Source organism: Dromiciops gliroides, chromosome 6 (assembly GCF_019393635.1).
Source record: "Dromiciops gliroides isolate mDroGli1 chromosome 6, mDroGli1.pri, whole genome shotgun sequence".
Classification (NCBI taxonomy): Eukaryota; Metazoa; Chordata; class Mammalia; order Microbiotheria; family Microbiotheriidae; genus Dromiciops; species Dromiciops gliroides.
In genome coordinates this window covers 13322875-13343725 of record NC_057866.1, presented here as the reverse complement: position 1 = coordinate 13343725, position 20851 = coordinate 13322875, and the positions used below count along the sequence as shown (strand labels likewise).

The 20851-nt window shown below is 53.3% G+C and overlaps 1 protein-coding gene across 8 annotated transcripts in view; it reads left to right on the top strand.

The window, feature by feature from the left end:
• Positions 1–20851, top strand: part of DAGLA (diacylglycerol lipase alpha) — a 69008-nt gene that overhangs the window by 4890 nt on the left and 43267 nt on the right. Inside the window, exon 1 of one of the 8 annotated variants that reach the window (XM_043970729.1) lies at positions 16653–16747. The exons of the other annotated variants lie outside the window; for them this stretch is intronic. The gene's annotated coding sequence lies outside the window, so the exon portion shown is untranslated. Of the gene's footprint in view, positions 1–16652; positions 16748–20851 lie in introns of those variants that run through there. 8 annotated transcript variants of the gene reach the window in all.

Sequence of the window (20851 nt, the reverse complement as noted above, 5' to 3'; positions counted from 1 at the left end):
AGAATTTTCTGCTGGAGGGGAGGAGAACAGCAGGTGTACAATGAATGCAGAAGACACAGAAATAAACGCAAAGTCACTTTGGTCTTGGGGGGCAGACCAACAAGTGGGGGCATTAGGAAAGGCTCCTTGTAAGAGTCACTGCTTGTGCTGTGGTGGAAAGGGTTTAGTTGTTCTCAGAAGCTTGAAGGAGGAGAGAACACTTTAGACATGAGGGATGAGCTGGGCAGAAGTACAGACTGGATGTGGGGATCGTTGTGTGCGAGGGATTGCTGATGGGTTAGTTTGGCCAGAACGAATGTGGAATCGGCCTGGAAAGAGAGCCAAAGTGTCAACCAGAGGAATTTGTACTTTATAATAGGGAGCCCCTGAATGTTCTTGAGCAGGGGAGTACATGAGCAGTCCTGTGCTTTTAGGACAGTCAGGCAGGAAGTTGTGTGGAGGATGGATTGGAGGAGGGAAGAGGATAGCTGTAGGGAGACTCATTAGGAAGCCATCATTAGGAAGCCATCGGAGTGGCCCAAGCAAGGGGTGATGAATCATTGACTTGAGCAGACCTAGGCTTTCTGCAAGTTGAATCTCTCCAGAACAGTGGTGAGCCACAGCGATTTTCGTCATTCCTCTAAGGCTGGTTTCTACTGACCTGCTGTGGCCTCTCCCCCTCCCCCACTTTTATTAGTTAGGCTTTACCAGTGCTCTTTCCACTTATTCCTAGCCTTTTCATCATTTTCTCACCAAATTACCCTTTGAAATTTCTCCTGCCTGATTTCAGCCCAAGAGGTGACTCTGCTGGGAGGTTTCATTAAAACCTTTTCAGCTGTTTGGATCTCTGTGCTGGGGGTAGGAGAGAGTAAGTGGAGAGTCTTTTTTGCTCTTTTTGGATTGGGGGGCAGTTGGGAGAGCAGGTAGAAAACCCGGCCCCCCAGATGTCCTGTGGTGGATGAGGAGAATTCTGGGTAGGGCATTGGGAGCTCTGTGTCTGTGCACGTGGGTGGATGTGTGCCTGTGTGGCTATAGGCTCCTTTTCTTGGTAGAGAGAAGCTAGAATACTTCTAACTCATCCTGAAGAAGCCCCAGGTTGGGTCTCTCCTGGAACCATTTAATTAATTTATGATTGATGTTCCTTTTCTTACTTGAGGCTGATTTATTATTGATGTCCATTCATTATAAAAAACATTATCCTGAACGGAACCCAGCACATTCATCCTCTGTGTCTGAAGGACACTCTGGAGGGGTCCGCTTCGTATTGTGGACACTCTCTGTCACCTAGTTCAGGTCTGTCTGCCTTTGGGATGTGTATGGGAGTGAGGACAAAACCCTTCTATTGTCCCCTTTCCCTGAGGGGTTATTTCAGGACAGAGGGTGACCCAGCTGACCTCTGCTCCTCCCTAATCTTGAGTGTGTCAGCCAGAGTCAGGTTAACTCTCCCTTCTGAAGTAGGACATTAACAGGGCAAAGCGAGATAGGCATGGCCTAATGTGGGCTGGGGGTGAGCAGCTGCCTTGAGAGTCAGGCCTGAGCGGACAGTGATCAGTGTGGCTCCTCTTCCCCAGGTGCCCCAGCCAAGGGGCTCCTCCAGCCCCTCCCCAAAGTGACCTTCTAGTTGTTGGACACAGTTTTCTCCTGAGAGGGAGCCCCCGCTCCCTTGGGGCAGCTGCAGTTATGAGGAGGTTCGTTCAAGCTCCCTCCCCACCTCAAGCCCAACCCCTCTCCCACCTGCTCTCGTTCCCACCCATCTTTTCCATGCTGACTGTTCCCAGCCCCCTTTGCCGTGCGGCCAGGTCTTGAGGCCCTTTTCTGACCTAGCCCCCATCCTCTGGACATTCCCCAGTTTTCCAGTGTCCTTAGGATGTGGCACCTGAAGCTGCCCCCGGAATCCCAGCTGTGGCCTGGCCAGGTGGAGCATCGGCTCTCACAGACTTTGTGCTGCCTGCCGCCTGTTGGCCTCTTTGGCTGCCAAATTATAGCAAATAGCAAATTAGGCTATTGCCTTGAGCTTGCCATCCTTTAGCAGCCCCAGATCTTCGGGGGAGCTGTTAGCCAGCCACACGCGCCCCCCCCATCTTGGACCCCTGGTGTGGATTTTTGGAACCCAGATGTCAGGCACTCCATTTCTCCCTGTCACACTGAGATCTCTTGGAGTCTTGATTCTAGCGCCCAGCACCCTGGCCATCCCTCCTTGTTTAGTGTCATCTCTTCATCTGATAAGGGTTACCTTTATGCAATGACTTTATTCCAGTCACTGAGGGGACGGTAAACAATAGAGTGGCCCGCAGAAATTCCTGGAGCCCTCCTGCTACGTGGACATCACACTCCTCATCAGTGAGTGCTCCTTGGGTCTGACCACTTCACCTGCTCTCAGTCTGCCTGACTGGCCATGCCACTGTCAAGCCCACGTCTTTCTGTCTCTAGCACAGGACCAGCCAGAGAGACAAGCTAACCTGTGTCCACAGCATTCCCATCGTCTCCCAGTCTGGTAATGCTGTCAGAAAAGGAAAGGAAGTGACTCCAGCCTGAGCCGATCCTGGGGAAGCCTTGTTGTGATTGCCACTTCCTTCCTAAGGGGTCACGAACTGTCCCTTTAATAATCAGCCCTAGAATGTTTCCAGGCTTTTGGCTCAAGCTCCTGGGTGTGGGTTCGTTGGGCCAACATTTGCCTTTCTCTAATGCTTTATCACCTTTCTCGTTTTCCACAGGCTTTCAGAGCTTTCTCCAGTTCTTTCAGTACTCTGGGATGTGGTCGGGCCCATCTAGGGCAGGCAGCTAGGCGCACTCTCACTACCTTCCTCCTTAGCTTGAGTTTCACCTTTCTGTCGGCCATAATAGTTCTGTCTTTTCCAGTTCAAAGACTGTTCTCCTCACCAGAAAAGAACCACAGGAAGTATTGTCATCATGGTGACCCCAAGCAGCAGCCCTACCTGTCCTTGACCCTCCTCTTTTCCCTCTTTTCCCAGCTTAAGAAAATGTCCCTGTTTGGTGGCCGTGGCCCTTTTCCCTAGTTTCAGCATATTCTGAACTTCAGTGCTTCTTACCTTATTCTTCCATTCTCCTCCTTCCATCTGGTGGGCAAAGCAAGCTGGTCAATGACATCCAGATCGGCTCTTGAGACAACTCCACCTTTTCCTCCTCAATGGAATGCTTTCTCTTTGTGTCTTGAGAATTTATTTCATGAGAACTTCACTTCCCTCCTGGGTAGTTAAATTCCTCTGTAGAGTGTTCGTCCATGGGACCCTCCCTGTCCTTTTGTCTGAACCCTTTGGAAGCTGCTCACCTGGAATCTAGGGCACGTGTCAGACCGCAGCTGACTTTCCTTTCTTCTTGCCCAAGATCTGAGATGGAACGGTCACTTTCTCCCAAGGCTCTTATCAGTCCTACTTTGGGAACACGTTTCTTCTTGTTGATGATAATTAGATCCACAATAGCAGTCCCCTTTATTGCTGCTTCTACTTTTTGAAGTAGTTCATTATTATTGCAGCAGGTCAAAGATTACAGCTGCTCTGCCTTTGACACAAAAGGATCCCCAGCAGATGCCCAGATCTTTCCTATCCTCTCTCTTCTTCTGTGGTAGGCCAGTTACCTTATCTAGTTCTTCTTTCTGCCCAGGTGGTCTATAGTATATTCTGATGGTGACATTAGTCCTGCTTCCATTGACCTTCACCTAAATGTGTTTTACCATCATACCCTCCTCTGGTCCCTAGATTTTGTCATATAAATGTAGCTCTTAGTATAACATTTCATTCATCCCAGTCTACTATTTCCCTTTTGAATTTAGTGTATCCTCCTAAAGCAGGGATTCTTCAGTTTTTTGTGTGTATCCTGGATTTCTGGGGCAGCCTGGCAAAGCTTAGACCCCTTCTCAGAATGTTTTTAGATGCAACAGTAAAATACATAGGATTACCAAGGAGAGCAGTTATTGAAATATTAGTATCAAAACTTAAAAAAGCCCCAGGTGAGTTCAAGGATTCCAGGTTAAGAACCCCTGCTCTCAGGGCAGCTAGATGGAGCAGTGGTTAAAGCGCTGGCCCTGGATTCAGGAGTACCTGAGTTCAAATCCAGCCTCAGACACTTAACACTTACTAGCTGTGTGACCCTGGGCAAGTCACTTAACCCCCATTGCCCCGCAAAAAAAAAAAAAAAAAGAACCCCTGCTCTGGAGCTGTATTCTCGTCCTGTGTCCATCTCACTGAAGCTTAGTGATGTCTCATCTTCCTTGCATCTGAATCTTTAGTTCACCTTGCTTGCTCTCCCTACTTTGTCTAGAGACACCCAAGGCCATGGGCTTAACGGCCTGCTCTGTTCTTGGATTTTAGTTTTGATAAGTTTCTGGGCCTCTCCTTCCCTTTTTCTTCTTTTGTGGCTCTTCTCTATGGTATCTTGCTTGGTTGATAGAAACAATGTTTCCCTTCCCCATCCTTGTCAGTTAAAGCCTTTTAAAGTTAGGCTTGGAGGACTCTAGGTAAATAGATTTGTATCTGCCCTTGTTAGGTGTACTCCATCCCTTGCTTACAGCCCAAGATTCCCATGTTTTACTCCATAATCCAGATATTGAAACCTTGGTCTCAAGGTATCTTTTTTCCCCTCCCACTGACTTAAAAACAATGTATTTCATTCTAAGTGGCTTTGTTGCCACTTGTTACACTATCATTTCCCTTTAAACTCTCTCCACTCCCCTCTGAACCCTGGCTTGTAACAAATAGAAACATGGGAGTGCATTAGGATCCAGTCCTATTTTCTTCTCTATGTCCTCTCCTGGGAGAAGGAGAGAGGTGCAGTTCCTTATCATCCCTCTCTTTGCCTGCCCAGAATTTAACCCAGGGCCAGGCACCTAGTAGGTGTTTAATCAGTGAGTGACAAGACAGATACCTTAAGTAGCCATTCACTTGACAGGGACGCTTTTTCTGAAAACCACCACACTTGTCCCCTAAGATCTGTGGTTTCCAGCCCAAGATTTGATCGTCCTTATCAGGGCTTTTCAGGTTCCTCCGGTGTCGTCCCCTGTGTCTGTGAGAACTGTGATGTATGTCACCTTGAGCCAATCACCGCCTCCCTGGCCCTCATTCTCCTTATTTGTGAAATGAGGCCATTGAGCTAGACCAGCGATTGCTAACCTCCGCCTGGGTTCGTGAATCCCACTTATGCACTGTCGTCTTGACCTTTATTCAGCTCCAACAGATTCTGTGATGTGAATAATGGGTCCTGAGTCTTAGTGATTTACATTGTGAATGCACTCTCCAGTAGCTGCAGGCTGCAACCTTCATCACTTCATGTGTATTCCCTGACTCTGAAATTTGCAGAACAGTACCAGCCATCTCATTAAAGGACTTGCTGTGATAAATAAGCAAACATTCGGTCTGGATAAACAATGTCTCATGAGGATGTGTATTAGTATCTTTCAAGGCTACATAGATGTTCTTGTGATCAGAGAGCCAATTTGGCATGGCGTACAGCGGCAAGACCAGGCTTGGAATGCTCTCTCACACACTTATTGGCTAGGTGACCCTAGAGAAGTCACTTCACCCACCTAACAGCTTGGGGTGGAACCAAGTGAGCTAGCAGATAGGAAAGGGTTTTGAAAGAGCGCCAAGTGCTTTCTAAGTGCTATAATGAGTGCTGCCCACTCTAACGTCCTGGACGTGGTGCCTGCAAGAGCTGGCTTCGAATCTAGCCTCAGACACTTATCAGCCTCTGGGCAAGTCAGTTAGCATCTGTGAAATGGGGGTAATAACAGCCCCTCTGTCCTCGGATCATTGTGAGAATCAAATGAGATAACGCATAGAAAGTGTTTTTGCAAACTGGGACGCAACCGGTCTTCACTTTATCTGTGTCCTGGACTGTTGGGGAGGGACCGGAGATATGGAGCCTGGGGAAGCTGATGGCCCCCTCTCGGAATCATGTCTGTACCTGCACACAATAAAAGGCAGCAGATTAAAAAGGAATATAATACTGGAATGAAACGACCATATGTACATATAGCTGCATACATACATACTGTATATATGTGTATGTTTGCTTCTTAGCCCATGCCCCCTTAGATTATGAACCTAAAGGGGTGTGTGAGAGAATATCAGCTACTATGATGCACAAGGCATTGCCAGCTAGTCAGCCACCATTTATTCTGGACCTGAAGCACTGAGGATAGAAAGACAGACAGACAGACAGAAGATGTCCCCTGCTCCAGACAACAGGCAAAGAGCTGCTCCCAGTGAGCTCAAGCCAGGGTGAATGGAGGACACTCTCGGGGAGAAGGCCCCAAGATGGAGGCCCAGGAAAGGCTGGTTCCAGAAGGCAGGCCCTCTTGCTGTGCTATGCTCCGGATGTCTAGGGTTGAAAGCTTGCCGGTCCCTGCTCCCGAGGTTGCACTTTAAGTGACCGACGTAACCACCCGTGTTGGCTTCATTTCTGCTGGAGGGATGGGTATAGTGTGGCCAGTCTGCTGGAAAGGACTCCTGTCATGGGGGACAGGGTCAGCAGGAGCCCCGGGGGGTGCATCTTGATCATGAGAAGGGCCTCAGAGAGAGCAGTAAGAGAATGCCATGTTCTATGCCCATCTGCTTGATTCGGGCTCATCCACTCACTGATTTCAGGATAAAAGGGACCTTAGAGGTTATCTAAACCAGTCGGCGCCCTCCTATTACAGGTCCCTGGATTCCCGGGCTGGGGTTTGGGGACATAGGGAAAATTTTGTTTGTGGCTCGACTCAGAGTCAGGAAGAATTGAGTTCTAATCCGGCCTCGGACACTTACTGTCTGTATCACCTTTGTTGCCTCAGTTTCCTCATCTGTAAACAAGGGGTGATAATCCACCCACCTCCTAGGGTGGTTAGGATCCAGTGAGGTGATCTTTGGGAAGCACTTTGCAAGACTTAGAGCGCCAGTCAAAGTTGTTGGCCTCGTGGCTCCCCTGGACAGGAAGTTTACGGACCAAACCACCCTCTTTGCCTAGACTTCCTTCCTCATCTGACCTTCGGGTGCCCAGGATTCTGTACAGTGGAATCCATCTGGGTCCAGTTTGCTGGAGAGACAAGGGGTAACCCAGAAACTGCCTGGCCCACAGGCCCAGGGAAAGTGCGAGTCTGGTGTGTGAGCCTGGAGCTGGGGCAGGCCTCCCTGTGGCCGCCTTCCCAGGGCGTTGGCTTGGAGTGTTCTTGCTTTCTCATCGGCTTTCCTCCTGGGCACACTGCGGCTGTCTCTGGGATACTGAATATGGCACGGATCGTCACGGAGGCGCCTGCTCCATCCTGGAGGAGGGGAAGGGGGATGAGAAATTAGATGGTCCCTCCTGTGTTCCAGGCACTGTGCTAAAGGCTTCACAAATATCTCGTTTGAGGCTCACAACAAGGGGGAGGTGGGTGCCCTTATCACCCCCATCTTACAGCAGAGGAGACTGCAGCAGCCAGTGGTTAAGTGACTTGACCAGAGTCTCACAGCTAGGTAAGGGCCTAAGGCTGGCTTTGAACCCAGGTCTTTCTGACTGCAGGCCCAGTGCTCTATCCCAGGAGCCAGCAGCTGCCTTTGGCAAAGGCCTGTGGATTAGAGGAGGACCTGGGGCTGCCCCTGGGTTAGCATCTTGGGGTCTGCTCATCGCTCCCTCCCCCCAGTTGGTAAGTCTCCACCTGGGCTGGCTGGCTCATCAAGGGACTTGCTATTCCACTTCCTCTCAGCCTCCAGCCGGGGATGACATCAGTCTTCTCTGGCTCGCACAGCCAGCGTGCACTCAGCCCCGTGTTGTCCAGACTCCTCGTCCACTAGGCGCTGGGACAGGCAGCCCCTCAGCCACAGCTGCAGGAGATTCGTTTGGATGGGCCTGAGGTGTTCCTGCCTTGGCGTCCCCTCCCCGTCATCCGCACGGGCTCAATCAGCCACTCTGCCTGATCAGTCCCCATTGCCCCTCGCTGTTCCTGCCTGGCGTACCACAGACATTCCTTAATACCGTGGTCCCCCTTGGCATTCCGGCCTTCTCTCCCTCCCCTGAATGTGCTGAGCTGACACTCCCTGAGCCTTAGGATACAAGCCTGGCCCTTGTTCTGGCCTAGGCTCCCTTTCGGCAAGCTGGGGAGGGCTGGGAGAGGGGCAGGGGGAGGGGCAGGGAGGGCTGACCTTTCTTCAGTCTGTCTCTAAAACCAGCCACTTCCCCCACTGGCTCCCGGCTCACATCCTGTCTTTACTCCACCCCCACTGCCATCTCCCAGCTCATTTCCCCCTGCCCTCCATTCCCCCTCTATTCCCCTCCCTCCAGGGCCTCTCCCAAGCATCTGCCTTCTCTTTGTCCACTGCGGGACCCGGCTCTTTCCCCTTCCTAAGCCCTCGGGGGAGCCAGGTTTCCTCACATCCTCTCCCTGACCGGAAGGAGCTCTGTGCCACCCTGGAGGCCCCCTTGATGTCTTTGCTCTATTTCTCCTTTAACTCCCATTGGGAGCCCTAAGGTAGCTTGGGAGCCAAGAGTACAGCACCGCCCCCTCCACCAACACAGCAATTCCACTGCAGTTCACACCCCGGGAGCCAGGGAGGGGGGCCCCAGGAAGAAACCGCTGCCCCTCCCAGCCCTGAATAGAGACCTCCAGCCATAGATAATCCATTTCAGTCCCAATGGAAGCTTCCTGAGCCTTCCTTTGGAAGGAGATGAAGCAGCATCCACGCAGTCCGTTGTCCCAGAAATGTATTCTCTAAAGGCTGCTCTGGATTCTGGAAGGGGGGGGGTGTCTTACTGTTTTGCTCACCTTTCCTTAAACAGACACTGGAGGCTAGGGTTTGGGAATTAGGGATTTGTCTCCAGAGTATTAGTAGGTTCTCTGGGCCTCTTTTCTTCCCACCTTTTATTGGACCTTGGGGCAGACTTACAAGAATGGATCTCAGGGCAGCTAGGTGGCCAAGTGGATAGAGCACTGGAGTCAGGAGGACCTGAGTTCAAATCTGGCCTCAGACACTTAACACTTACTAGCTGTGTGACCCTGGGCAAGTCATTTAACCCCAATTGCCTCACCAAAAAAAAAAAAAAAAAGAATGGGTTTCTTAGAAGTGGAAGGGTCTTTTCCACAGTCCAGTTTCTCAGAGTTCTTGGATGCATCTCGCTCCTTCTGGAGAGATGTTGAACGTCAAGATGGAAGGAAGCTCCCAAGGTCCCCAGGGAAGGCAAGGCCTTTCTGCAATGTCCCAGAGAGGCGACCACATCTAGCCTTCCTCTCTGAGGGCGGGGAACTCACTACCTCCCATGGCAGCCCTGTACAGCTATGATCCTTCACCACTCCCTGTTTCTAGCTCCAAGGATGTCCTCTGTGATTTATGTTCTTTGGCCCAGACAGGCCTATCCCTCCTGCTACAGACCATCGCCCCTGCTCCTTCCGCCTGCCTGCCCACCCGCTCCCTCACTGTTGCCATCTTTCCCAACTTTTTATGCCCAGCTTCAAACCTGCCTTTCCTCAGTCCCTGAACAATGCAGGGGCCCTGTGGGTGACCTCCTGGCAGCAGGTATTTGTTCCTAGAACCCTGTGGGCTCTTGCCACTGATGGAGGCCTGTCACACTGATCTTCCAGAGCCTGGAAATGTTGTGGGGCTGCATAGCGGGCCCCAGCCCTGCTCCCTGAAAGAGCTTTGACCCCCTCTCTGGGCAGACCCCATGCCGCTGCCTCGCTGGTGGCAGTAACTGAGCCGCACGCCTCCGCCGCCTGCATGACCCCTTCTAAAAATTTAACTTCAGTGCTGTAATGAACCCCTGTCATAAAGCAGTTGGAGAAGTGTGTCCTGGGGTATAGAAATTACAGGCAGCTCTAACTGGGCGCGGTGGCAAGCAGCTCGAGACCTGAGCCAGGCCCGGCCAGGGCCGAGCAAGGCCAGCTCGCAGGCTGGATTGTAGAGCCGGGCAAGGGGCCCACCCCTGGAGCTGGAGAGGTGGCTGGCCCTCCCTCTGCCCTCACGTCTTCCTTCCTCAAGGTGGAGGAGAAAGGCCGAGGAGGAAGGCGGGACCCCCCAGCCAGGACCCGACCCCCCTACCCAGGCCCCGGCTCTGCTACCAGACTGAGGATCATGCAGCCAGAAGCCAGATGGCATCTTGCCCAGTTCCTCTTCTCATGGTGGGGGCTGCTAAGGTTACTTGCCCAGGACCCCTCAGGAAATGACAGGGCAAGGATTTGAACCCAAGTCCTCTCACTCCAAATCCCTTACCTTTTCCACCGAGCTGATGTTCTATAGCAGCAGCCCCTCTGCTCAGCTGGGACCAGTGGGAGCTTATTAGCAGTGGATCAGGGCAGGCCCAGAGGGCTGTCTGGCCTCATCCAGGCCAAGACCTTTGCCAGGCTTGTACATGAAGGAAGACCGGCATCTCTGGACCCTAGAGGCCTCCCTTTGGACTTGGAGGTGGTGGTACTGTGATTAGCTGACAAATCAGAAAGAGCTGTGATGCCATAGGCCCCTCCCATCCTCTGTGTCTGGGGGAGGGGGCCAGGCCGGACCATGACTCTCATTGCTGGCCCCACAGCCACCTGGGAGCCTCCTCCAGCCACTGGCGCCCCCTTTAGCTACTCCCCCAACTTGAGGTCAGTGCCCTAGTCCGTTGGAGCCATTTGTTCTTAAAGACCTCTCAGTCAGCCCTGGCATTCTGAGACCTTGTTTATATATTTTCATCTTCTCTAAGTTTAATGGGTCGGGCGCCAGGTCCCTCCGGCCTCCAAATGTCCAGCCTGGGAAAGTGCAGGAGACCAGATGCTGCAGCAGAAACCATAGGGAGAGGAAGAGCTAGATCCCTTGGATGGGGCAGCTGGGAATTGAGGAGCCTCTGGCTGTGGCCTCTCTGGCCCCCATGTGCCACCCCAGAGGTCTATGGGGCCACATCCCAAGCAGGCTCATTAGTGACTGGGCCTCATCCGCCTTGCTGGATTTCCCTAGGATGCCAGCCCCAGCCCTGCGGGACCCCATGTCCTCATTATCCTGGCCCAGGGAGCTCTGTTAACATTGCCCCTTTTCAGTAACCCCAGAGGCAGGATCTGGGAAGGATCCTTCTAGATTCGAGGCAGATACGCCAAGGAGCTGAGGCTTAGATGTTTGACCTCGAACTTTCTAGGCATCAGGATGCCTATAGAAGCTCTTCTCCCTTCATCACCTCCATAGAGCTTGTGGCTGGTCTGTGAATGCCACAGTGCTGTCTCCACCATGCCAAGAACTGGGTTCAGCCCTTGATGGGGAAGGCAGTGTGGGCACAGAGACCCAGGGATCCAGTCACTGATCACCAGGAGCTCATGTTCTCCCTGCCAGGCTATGTCATTGTAAAGTGTACCAAGGAACTCTGGGGTATGTATGGAGGAGGGAGGGCTCTGTCACCTGGGGAAGTGAGTGAGGTAAGGAGTCTGGGAGGAGGCGGTGCTGAGGCAGAACATATGGGGAGCAGGGTTCCAAGAGGCAGAGGTGGCAGGGGATAGCTTAGACAAAGGAGTGGAGGTGAAAGATGAGACGTGGTGTCCAGAGGACAGCGAGCCGTCCAGTTGAGAATGCAGAGGATGGGACAGGGAGCAGAGTGGAATCAGTCTGGAGAGAGAAGTGGGAGCCTCACTATGAGGAACCATCAGTACCAAACTGAGGACATTGGGGCCGACCCTAGCAGTAATTGGGAGCCAGTGAAGCTTTATGAGCTGGGGAGACCCATGCTGGAGGGGTTCCTGACCCCCTTAGGCAAGCCTGAACTCTCCTGGTGCATATCCCCTCCCAAGCCGGCTCTTGGCCCTCTCCCTTCCCACCTGCTCCCCCAGTGGCTGGGATAGGGCTGCAGGGAAGCTGTGGCGATGCTGCAGTGAGATGTTGGGCAGCATGGAGAGGCTGCCCAGGCTTTGTAAACAGCTGAGAGAGGAGGAGGAGGAGGCTGCTAACCGGTCCTACTGGTTCCAGGGAATCTGGCGGAGCTGGGGGGAGAAGAGGGGGCATGATGCCAGTGAGGTCACTGTGAAGGAGCCACATTCTCTTCCCGGGCCCTGCCAAGCCAAGGCTGTCGGTCTCCTCTCTGGCCTTCTGTCTCCCAGAGTTTCTTGCACCTTCCTTCTGTGTTCTCTCCCTCTCGTGGTCCTTGGAGCTGGCATCTGATTCTTGGCAGGGGCTGAGGTTCTGGGCAGGCCTTTCCCAAGGGCTGTACGTAGGCAGTGCCCATGTGGGGTGGTGGCCTGGGAGGAGGCAGGGGCAGACCGAGATTGGGGGCATGCAGGGGGTGAGAGCTGAGCTGAGGCTCTTGGTGGGGGCTAGGAGGAGGCAGAGGTGGGGGGCAGGCAGGCTCCTCACAGCCTCAAGGCTAGCTTTGGTTTTTCAGAGGAGGAAATCGAGGCCCACAGCAGGGAAGTGACTCGTCTTAGGTGGGTCCAGGCCTGGTGCTCCTCCCCTTCCCTGCCCTGGTCAGGGACCCCACAACTACTCTGTCCTGCCTTCTGTGCATTGGGAGTGAGAGCAGCCTGGGGGGAAGGGGGGTCCTTGCCTGTCTCCTTCCTCCTTTCCTTCCCGCTTGGCTGGCGGGGGGTGGGGGTGGGGGGCGCGGCTGGGCTGCCCTGCTCCGTAGGTGTTGGAAGGAAGGCACAGTCGCCCTGAGCCTAATGCTGGGATTTCCCTGGCTGACTCAGCCTCAGCTCTGCTGCTGCGCATCATGCAGAGGTTGTTGGGGAGGGTGTCTGGGTGATGAGAGTGACTTCACATCTGACGTTTAGGAGTCCCCAAGAGCCCCTGCTGTGCCGAGGGCAGGCCTGCCCCCAGTGGGGGCTCCCGGTGCCCCCCGGCTGGCCCGGGTGTACCCCCCTCTAGTGTGACTGCACAGCTCCGAGCCTCCCAGCATCCATGTCGGCTTTCCCACTGACTCCAGCTAGATGTGCTGGATGTGTGTCCTGGCTTCCTGGGAAAGACTTGGTGAAGACCCCAGGGCCTAGGTCTCGTTCTTCCTGCTTAGCCCACAGTGGCAGCAAGCCTTGGCTCTTTCTCTGGCTGCAGAGAGCCTGAGGCGGCATGGGGGCCCAGGGTGCGGCCAGCTCAAAGCTCTCCTCTTCTTTCTAGGCGCTTCTGCTCCCCCCCCCCCAACTTCCCCACCCCTCCCCCTGCAGAAAAGGGAAGAGAGAGAGAATTCATGGATTGTTCCCTCCATGAAGCCGCCTCCCTCCTTCCCCCGGGGAAGGCTGGCTTACCCAGTCACCAGGGTGGGGTGAAGGGGGCCCCAAGGGAGGAGGGGGTGGGGGAGGGCTGGCTGTGGGGCAGCTCACTCCAGGGGCCGGTTTCTGCCTGGCCCCAACACTTGTCCCTCAGTGCACCAAGTGGGTTTTGTGTGTGGTGAGAGCTGTTCTCAGTTGGGGTGTGTGGGCAGCCGTGGCTGCCGTGGCTGCCGTGTCAGTGGGGGTAGCTGTGCTGTGGCTCCCACATGGAGGGGGTGCAGAGAGAAGGCGCAGACACATGGGGAAGGCTTTGGAGCAGCCCTGTGGGGGCGTTGGCAGATGAGCAGCAGCTCTCCTGTGGGCTGGGCCAGGCTGGCGCTAGGTGTGTGTGTCAGTCTGATGCACTGCTTGTGGGCACACGGGGGGGGGGGGGGGAGCCAGTGAGCCTCAGCTCCCTTGTCACTTCTGTGGATCTGCCCGATCTCTCACATGGACACGGTTTTGCACCCGTATCTGCTGCCTTGCTTGAGATTCGTCACCAGTTTCTGTTGGCTTGAGGCTGTCGGGCAGCTATTGCGCTTCTCCACTTCACGCACAAGCCTCCCTTCCCCAGGCACGAAGAGGCCCAGCCCAGGGCCCCCTGGGCCCGCCCAGCCACTCTGGGCAGGAGCGTGGCCTCTCCCTCTTCTGGACCTGCCTGGAATGTCCACTGCAGATGCCCCTGCCTGGCACTACAGCTTGGCCGTCTCACCCTCCTCACCTGTCGAGGCTGGTGCACGGCTGTGGTGAAGACTGCAGGCTGGCACCAGGACAGGTGCTTCTTTCCAGGCCACATTGGCAGTCCACATAGGTCGTCTCCTCCTTAAAGAAAGGTCTTGGGTTTGGTCTTCACTCAGCTTGGGAGAGGAGGGCGTGTGAGGAAGACCTTTACTAAGCTCCTTAGATAGCACAGGTGGACCCTCCACGTGGGGAGGCCCTGTGGCCCCCAGAGGATCCTCGGGCCTCTGCTCTTCGAGGATGTGGGTTCTCCCTCAGGTCACGGGAGGCCGCAGGCCTGCTCTTAGACCTCCAGGGAATCTCTCTCCCCTGGGAGCTCCCTGGAGGGCCTTTAAGACTCACTCACTTTGGTCCTCTATTCCAGCCAAACTGCTCCTTGTTTCTGGTCAGTGATCCAATCTCCCATCTCCTGGTCTTTGCACAAGTGAGCCCCCATGCCTGGGGTTTTTGGGCCCCTGCCCAGTCCCAGTTCCCCTCAGGGCTCGGCTCCAGGCCACCTTATGCAAGAGGCCATTCCTGCCTCCCTGCCCCATCTCCCTCCACATCACCCCACATTTATTTTGATGCGCTTTCCTGATGGAATCTGGGCTGCCAAGGACAGAGCTGATTGCAGTTTTGTCTCGTCTTTGTGGAGAGGGCACAAAGTAAATGCTTATTGAGTTGTTCCAGGCTGGAAGGAAAGACTTTTAATCAAGGCCCAGAGCAGCCTCTTGTGAAGGCCTGAGCCCGGCCGAGCTCCGTCATTGGAGCTGGTGCCCACGTGGATGAGATGACGCCTTGTTGGAAGTTGTGAAACGAGCTGGGCCTCGGTCTTCCAATCAATCTTCCCCGCGGGATGCAGAAAACGGCAGAGCCAGTTGGGAAGTCAGGCAGGAAGACCCAGGATGTTTGGGAAGAGCTCTAAGGAAGGGCCAGTGCAGGACAGCAGAGGCCAGGCTGGCAGAGGTGTGCCCCTGCCCTGGGTGCCAGCTCCCAGCTGTGGCTGTGAGAGAACAAGGGAGGCATATGAGAAGAGAGGCTGAGGTGCCACCCAGCATGGTCAGCTCTGCAGGGCTCTCTTGGGGGGGGGTCCTGGCTCATCTTCCCACCCCCACCCCAGGTGATTTTGGCCCAGCCTTTATCCTTCTCCCCCTACAGCAGCATGGGGAAGGTTCTGCCTAGTCTTTGTCCCCCACCTGGGTTCAAGTTCCAGCCCAAAGACTCCATCAGTCCCCAGGCATTTATTCCTGGGCCTCATGTGGGCTAAAGCCTGGGCGTACAGAAGTGAACATGAAATCATCTTTGCCCTCAGAGAGCTTACAGTCTAACAGGAATCTCTATTAGACACATAAGTAAATCTGGAAAAATGTGAGGCTAGTAAAAAGTAGTGGAGGGGGGCAGCTAGGTGGCGCAGTGGATAGAGCACCAGCCCTGGATTCAGGAGGATCTGAGTTCAAATCTGGCCTCAGACACTTGACACTTACTAGCTGTGTGACCCTGGGCAAGTCACTTCACCCTCATTGCCCACCCCCCCCAAAAAAAAAGTAGTGGAGGGGCACCAGGAGCTGGTGGTGCCCGAGCTGAACTCTGATGAGAGCCAGGCCTGAGAGGAGGAGGAGGTGAGAAGGGAAGGCATTCCAGGCACGGGGCACAGGCTGGGCCAAGGCCTGGAGGAGGGAGAAGAGCAGGCCCGGCAGTTTGATGGGACCGTGGCGTGCATGGAGGGGAATAGTGTGAGATAAACCCTGGCAGAGCAGCCTGGTGTCCAGTTGTGAAGGGCCCTGCCAGAAGCCAGGCAGCCCGGGCCCCTGGCAGAGCAAGTGGGCTGGGGCCACGGGTGTCTTTCCAAACGGTGCAAAGGAAGGTGGGAGACTAGCTGTTCCTTCCATCTTGTGCTTTCCTCCCTCCCAGCAAAGCGCTGGACAAATAATTCTGCCCTAAGCTGTTGTTTCAGCCCAGACTTCTGGCCAGCCTCCCGGGCAGTTACCTGGGGCAGGGTCCAAACAGGGCTCCACCCATGGGATGGAGAAACCACAGCTTTTGGTGTGGAACCAGAAAATCGTTTCCCTGACTGTTGGCCCAGCAGTCCCGTAAGTCATGCGTCTGGAATCCCGGCTCCTCGGCGGCCCCCATCCTGGCTGAAATCTGCTCTGGGGAGGTCTGGCCACATCAGCTGGCCACGCCTGGGAAAAGTGTGTCTCCAACACCTGTGGCCCTCCACCGGCCCCTGGCATTCCTGAGCCACCGTGCCTTATGCCAGAGGGGCGTCCTGTGTCCTCCCTCACCAGACAGCTGCTTGGAGCTAAAGCAGGGCCAGCTCCATCCACGGGCTCCAGACCCTGAAGGGTAGGAGGGCAGTGAAGGGGGTGGGGAGAGCCTAGGAGGTGGCAGGAGTTGGTAGGATCCACACATGTCGCCGGCCCTGTCCCCTGGTGGAGCTCAGCCCCTTCAGTGTCTACACTGCTTAAATCCCCTGCCTCCCTTGGCTCCCCTCAGAGTAGCCCCCCACTGGCCTGCCAGGGCACCGAGATTGCGTGGGGGGGCACTCGCTGTGCCAGTGCCGGTCATCCACTCCCTGGTTTGGGGCACGGCTGAGCCCTGGGCCAGGTCCCCATCCAGACGAGGCCTAGGTGTGTCCAGAGGAACCATTGCCCCTAAGCAGCCCAGCCATTTATTGGTACCCGGTAAAGGAGGACAGTCATTGCTCTGTTTGCTTTTCCTAGCACTGCAGGCTGTCGGCCCATGCCCGCACACCTGACTGGCTGGCTGTTTGCTGAAGGATTCCCCAGCCTGGCTGTTGCAGGTGGCATGTGAGGGGAGGGGGAGACGTTCTACAAGGCCCCGCCATCCAGACTCTATCTTGTTGGGGGCCGCCACTGTGGTTCTTTTCAGGTAAGAAAGGGAGAGCAGGTTTCCCTTCTGTGTCCATTGGCTCCGTGTAGTTCATTCTCACCACCTGGCCTGCTGAGATGTCACAGGCCTGTTCCCTTGGCGTGGCTGGCAAAGCTTCCTTAGGCCTCCAGCTCTGAGAGGGACTAGGAAGGGGCCAAGGACAAGAATGCTTTGGGGATGAGGGCGGCAATGTCAGGGACACCTGTATTGCCGGTGAGTGAACTGGAAAGCATTGGACTTGGTCTGGCAGTCACCTAGGAAGGGCCCAAGGAGAAGGGCCGGCGGCTGACCACAGGAGGCCCAGGGGATCCCACCCCAGCTCTGGGTAGAATGATCCAGAAAAAAGAGAGGTCCAGTAGACTGCTTTAGGCTTCAGGATACAGCTTACAAATCCCACACAGAGGCCAGTTCAGTTATCCGAACATCTGCTGGAGCGCTTTCTGCCAAAGACTGAGCTGCCTAGGGCTTCTTGACTTGCAGTGATGATAGGTTCATCTTTGCAAAGACAGAGAACCCGCAAGGAGAAATTCTGAATCTGATTCTTACTGATGGGGAGGAAGTGGTTGCTGGGGTGAAATGATGGGAACTTTGGGGAAGGGGGAAGTGAGCACGCCCTCCTAAACTTTGCAGTGGGGAAGAAGAGATCTGGGCATAGTCTGATGTTGGGAAAACAGACTTCAAGGATTCAAAGGAGGAACAGGTAGGATGCTGTGGACTAAAATCCCACAGGGAAATTCATGCCCAGAAACTCTCCTGGATGAAGTTCTGAAGACACAAAGGAAAATACTGCCAATGAGGCAGAAAAGTGGGAGTTCTCTGAAGACACCAACTTGATGAACAGGGAACTTACCCACCAACTTAGACTTTAAAAATGAGCTGAGCAGAAGAGGGAAGCAGGGGCGGAGACAGGACGGCTGTGGGAGCATTGCCCAACCTCGAAAACATGGCATCGGGAGCGTGAGAGCTCAAGGCTGTGGGGGGACCAAGGAAAACAAAGGAGGTTATCGTGTGTGGGGGGGGGTTAGTCAGCTTCTCTAAGCTACACTGGCTGAGAGCAGAGCCTCAGGAAGGACCAGGTCCAGTGTGTGGGGTCGATGGGATGACAATACCTGACAACAGAGAGAAGACAGTTCCTTCTTTGTTTTCATTTTCTTCTCGTGGAAAATGACCTTTGCATTGAAAATGACAGTACAAAAAGGGTGAAGAGGGAGCTGGTGCCCAAGATTCAAGGAGGCAGAAAGAGCATCTATGGGCAGCTAGGTGGCACAGTGGATTGAGCACCAGTTGGAGAGTCAGAAAGACCTGAGTTCAAATCCAGCCCCAGACACTTATTAGCTGTGTGACCTTGGGTAAGTCACTTAACTTCTTTCTGCCTTAGTTTGTTCATCTGTGAAATGAGCTGGGGAAGAAAACAATAAACCACTCCCGTATCCTTGTCAAGAAAATACCAAATGGGGTCACAGAGAGTGGACATGGCTGAACAAAAAGCAGCAGCATCTCGTCATTTTTAATGAATTCAAGTCTCCTGACCCTGTGGTACCATATTTGCAGGTATAAATGAAGGTGTGCGAGCCTTTACTGGGTCATAGGATCATAAGATTTAGAAGTAAGAGGAGCCTTCCAGGCTGTTATTCAGCCCCATCATTTTACAGGCAAGAAAGCTGAGGCTTCCCTAAACCTTCATGAGTAGCAAATAGAAGGACTGGGATTCGAACCCGGGTCTTTGGACTCGAAGTTCATCGGTCTGTGCTAAGCACTTTGCAGAGTTCTGGAGATAAATATCCAGCCTGGAAATGCCCGTGAAGGAGCTGTTGGATATGATCCATCGTGGAGAACAGGAGCAGTCCAGGGGAGCCAGAGCAGGACACAGAGCAGTGCCTCCACACTAGGGAATAGACATCAGTGCCTGGGAAATTCTAGAACCCATCACGAAGGAGCTGGTTCGGGGGCATCTGGAACGAGGGAGCAGGGACTACGGAGAGCCAGCGCGGTGTCCAAGCACAGGCTGCGTCAGTCTGAATGGACATCCTTGTTGTGACTGGATTGTGGAGGGAAGTGCCGGAGATAGTGCTCCTGGCTCTAGCGAAGCATTTCTGCAGTTTCTGGTGTGCTTCTTGGGCATTTCAGACGTCGTAGAGCAGCGAAGGACATGGCCAGAATCACAACAGTCAGTCGTTAGTGGGCCAGCTTTGGCTTGGCCAGAGGTCTCCAGGGGAGCGCCCCAGGTAGCTGCACTAACTTGGGGCAATTGAGGTATTCAGACAGAAGTATGGAGGGTATGCTTGTGAGCTCTCAGATAACCAAGTTGGGGGATGACCAACACACTGGATGAGAGGGTCAAAATCCAAAAAGATCCTGACATGCTAGAATGTCAAGACTGGGTTGAATCTAGTTTTAAAATAAATTTTTGTTGATAGCTTTTGGTTTTTCATCACCTAGATTTCCCCCGTATTCCTCCCTCCAATTTCCCCCTCATAGAGAGCCATCCCTTAGAACAAATTTTTTTTTCAAAAAGAAAAAGAGGAAGAAACAATTTAGCAAAATTGATTAGTATACAGAAAAAGACTTCTAGTATATGCGCTGTTCCCCGCCCATCCATGCCATGTCTTCCCCCTTCCCTGGTGCCTATGGAGACATCATCTTGTGCATCTTCTTTGGGGTCAGGCTTGTTCTTTTTTGGTTTTGTTTTGTTTTGTTTTTTTGCAGGGCAATGAGGGTTAAGTGACTTGCCCAGGGTCACACAGCTAGTGTCAAGTGTCTGAGGCCGGATTTGAACTCAGGTCCTCCTAAATTCAGAGCCGGTGCTTTATCCACTGTGCCACCTAGCTGCTCCTAGTCAGGTCTGTTCTTGATCATTTCATAGCATTCATTTTTCTGCTGTTTTACATGCTTATAGTTAGTTGTTGGGTCTGTTGTTTTTCTGGCTCTGCTTACTTCACTTTGCATCAGTTCATGGAAGTCTTCCCATACTTCTCTGTGTTTAGCATGGTTATTTTTCTTACAGCCCGTCCATATTTCTTTATTTCATGTAACGAACAATACATGTGTCGGTCCCCAATTAATGGGCATCTCTTTTGTTTCTAGTTCTTTGCTATCATTAAAAATGCTAGGGGCAGCTAGGTGGCGCAGTGGATAGAGCACCGGCCCTGGAGTCAGGAGGACCTGAGTTCAAATCCGGCCTCAGACACTTGACACTTATTAGCTGTGTGACCCTGGGCAAGTCACTTAACCCTTGCCTCACTAAAAAAAAAAAAAAAAAGTGCTGCTGTGAAGATTTCAGTATTTGTGAAGCCTTACTTTGGTCAGGTATCTCCCCCTTGGGGTACATGCTCAGTGAGGATGGGAGCCATCATCACTTTATTTGCCTAATTCCCAGTTGCTTTCTGGGATGGCTGCACTAATTCATCGCTCCAGGAACACTGACTATTCCCATGTTTTGTCATCTTTGCTAATTTACTGTGTGTGAGGCACATCAGGGATGTTGGTTTGTGTTTCTCTGGTTAAGAATTTTGATCAGTCAACCTATGGTCGTCCATCTTTTGCGATCCTTCATTCTTGTTTGTCCTTATCTTTTGACCCCTTCTCTTGGGGATTGGTTTTTGCTCTTCTGTGTCTCTGCTAGTTGTATAAATGGCTTGGATACAAACCCTTACCAGGGATATTCAATACAAATATTTTTCCCAAGTCAGTAGTCAATAGTTTTCTTTCCTGTTCTTCGATGCATTAATTTTGTTTATGTAGAAGCTTTTAAATCCCATGTAATTAAAATCACCTGTTTTATCTTTTGCAACTATCTCTGTTGGGCAAATCTAGTAAGGAGGAAATCTGTAGAGATCGACAGGAAGTCTTATCCTTGGGTTTAAAAAATCCATTTTACAAACACCAGATGGGACCAATCTCCAGGAAGCCAGGGGTTAGTGAACTGCAGGGTCAGCAGGAAACCCAGTGCCATGTTGGGCTGCATGGAGGGAGGCCTGGCCTCCAGCTGAGGGAGGCTCCTCTTCTCAGGGCACATCTGGATCGCTGGGTTTGCTTCCGGAGTCACCGGTTCAGGAGGACACAGATGGGTGTGAGAGGGTCTGGAGAAGTTGTGACGGGAGTGTG